At 41.3% G+C, this 3,090-nt stretch overlaps 1 protein-coding gene across 1 annotated transcript in view; it reads left to right on the plus strand.

Moving 5' to 3' along the window:
* tyr (tyrosinase) overlaps positions 1–1,532 on the plus strand; it is a 9,221-nt gene extending 7,689 nt beyond the window's left edge. The window contains exon 5 of the mRNA XM_031795775.1: positions 1–1,532. This exon is cut by the window's left edge and continues 408 nt beyond it. The gene's annotated coding sequence lies outside the window, so the exon portion shown is untranslated.
* Positions 1,533–3,090: the final 1,558 nt, after the last annotated feature.

Raw genomic sequence — 3,090 nt, forward strand, 5'->3', positions numbered from 1 at the left:
GGGTTAATCTGACACATATCAAACAGTAGGAAGACGTTCAGAGACAAACATGAAATGATCAATCATATTAAAGTCCAACTGCAGTCCAGTCTTGAGTCCCGTTCAGGACCACAACACTACAGTCAAACTGTATGGGACAGGTATTTGGGTCTGTTAGTGTTGGTTTTGTGTCCACTCAGTCCAGTCTTGAGTCCCGTTCAGGACCACAACACTACAGTCAAACTGTATGGGACAGGTATTTGGGTGTTGGTTTTGTTTCCACTCAGTGCTGTCTATGGGTCCCTGTCCCCATTCCCTCCCCTATTCCCCCCGTCCTTCCCCTCTCCCCACTGCCATGGAGATGCTGGTGCTATGGGGATGTTGTACTGTGTACTGCATTATACTGTGTACTGTTAATACTGTGTACTGTATGATAATGTATACTGTTGATACTGTGTACTGTATTATACTGTGTACTGTTGATACTGTATACTGTATTATACTGTGTACTGTATTATACGGTGTACTGTATGATACTGTGTACTGTTGATACTGTGTACTGTTGATACTGTGTACTGTATTATACTGTGTACTGTTGATACTGCGTACTGTTGATACTGTGCACTGTAGATACTGTGTACTGTATTATACTGTGTACTGTTAATACTGTGTACTGTATGATAATGTATACTGTTGATACTGTGCACTGTATTATACTGTGTACTGTTGATACTGTGTACTGTTGATACTGTATACTGATCTAGGATCAGATTACCCTAGCCTGAGATTTAGGATCAGATTACCCTAGACCGAGATTTAGGATCAGATGACCCTAGCCCGAGATTTAGGATCAGATGAGCCTAGCCCAAGATTTAGGATCAGATTACCCTAGCCCCAGATCTAGGATCAGATTAACCTAGCCCCAGATCTAGGATCAGATTAACCTAGCCTGAGATCTAGGATCAGATTACCCTAGCCCCAAACCAAGAGGTTTTAGGTGGATAAAAACATATCTGACCCTGCATCAGCGGTTAGGGGAAACGTTTACCTACTCTATGAGTACAGGTCTGAGTCTTACAGGGAAAAGATTATCCACTCTACAACGTGAACTGCTTTGTAGGATATTAAATGGCAGGACAAGTCCACTTCATGTCTGCCTCTGAACCAGTGGTGTAAAGTGCTTAAGTAAACATACTTTTAAAGTATTACTTAAGTAGTTTTGGGGGGTATCTGTACCCCACAAATTGTACTTTTACTTCACTGCATTCCTAAAGAAAATATTGTACTTTATACTCCATACATTTTCCCTGACACCCAAAAGTACTTGTTACATTTAGAATGCTTAGCAGGACAGGACATGGTTCAATTCACACTTATCAAGAGGACCTGCTCATCCCTACTGCCTCTGATCTGGCGGACTCACTAAACAGAGGACATCCCTGGTCATCTACTGCCTCTGATCTGGCGGACTCACTAAACACAAATGCTTTGTTTGTAAATTATGTCTGAGTGTTGAAGTGTGTCCCTAGCTATCCATTAAAAAATAATAATCCTGTCTGGTTTGCTTAGTATTTACTTCTACTTTTGATACTTAAGTAAATTTTAGCAATTACATTTACTTTTGATACTTAAGTATATTTTAGCAATTACATTTACTTTTGATACTTAAGTAAATTTAAAACCAAATACTTTTAGACTTTAACTATATTCTCCTACATTAATTTAACATTTCCACAAACTTCAAAGTGTTTCGTTTCAAATGGTATCAACAATATGTCATTTTAGGGGATTTTTTTTCTTTAAAGGGTCCGATCCTTAAGAGGTTTTAACTCAAGTAGTATTTTACTGGGTGACTTTCACTTTTACCTGAGTCATTTTCTATTAAGGTATCTTTACTTTTACTACAGTACAATTGGGTACTTTTTCCACCACCACTCTGAACTGTGAATCATGAACAAGATCAAATAAAAGATGTATGATTCCCATTCCACACTGTGTCTGCTGGCTGGAGGCAGATGATTCCCATTCCACACTGTGTCTGCTGGCTGGAGGCAGATGATTCCCATTCCAAACTGTGTCTGCTGGCTGGAGGCAGATGATTTCCACTCCACACTGTGTCTGCTGGCTGGAGGCAGATGATTCCCATTCCACACTGTGTCTGCTGGCTGGAGGCAGATGATTCCCATTCCACACTGTGTCTGCTGGCTGGAGGCAGATGATTCCCACACCACACTGTGTCTGCTGGCTGGAGGCAGATGATTCCCACACCACACTGTGTCTGCTGGCTGGAGGCAGAGGGGAATGAAAAGCACTACAGTAATACAACACCTTCTGAAAGACTCTGTGAAAGCACTGCAGTAATACAACACCTTCTGAAAGACTCTGTGAAAGCACTGCAGTAATACAACACCTTCTGAAAGACTCTGTGAAAGCACTGCAGTAATACAACACCCTCTGAAAGACTCTGTGAAAGCACTGCAGTAATACAACACCTTCTGAAAGACTCTGTGAAAGCACTGCAGTAATACAACACCTTCTGAAAGACTCTGTGAAAGCACTGCAGTAATACAACACCTTCTGAAAGACTCTGTGAAAGCACTGCAGTAATACAACACCTTCTGAAAGACTCTGTGAAAGCACTGCAGTAATACAACACCTTCTGAAAGACTCTGTGAAAGCACTGCAGTAATAAAACACCTTCTGGAAGACTCTGTGAAAGCACTGCAGTAATACAACACCCTCTGAAAGACTCTGTGAAAGCACTGCAGTAATACAACACCCTCTGAAAGACTCTGTGAAAGCACTGCTTTGTGTAGAAGGAATGTTTCACAGCCAGAGGGGCTGAATAAAGAAGGTAGTGTGCACTGCACAGTGCACACACACACACACACACACACACACAAATGCTGCACACACACACACACAAATAATACACACACATATTATGCATACACACACACACACACACATACACACACACACACACACACACAAATGATGCACACACACAAATAATACACACACATATTATGCATACACACACACACACACATACACACACACACATACACACACACACACACACACACACACACACATACACACACACTA

This window comes from Oncorhynchus kisutch, linkage group LG18 (assembly GCF_002021735.2).
Source record: "Oncorhynchus kisutch isolate 150728-3 linkage group LG18, Okis_V2, whole genome shotgun sequence".
Taxonomy (NCBI): domain Eukaryota; kingdom Metazoa; phylum Chordata; class Actinopteri; order Salmoniformes; family Salmonidae; genus Oncorhynchus; species Oncorhynchus kisutch.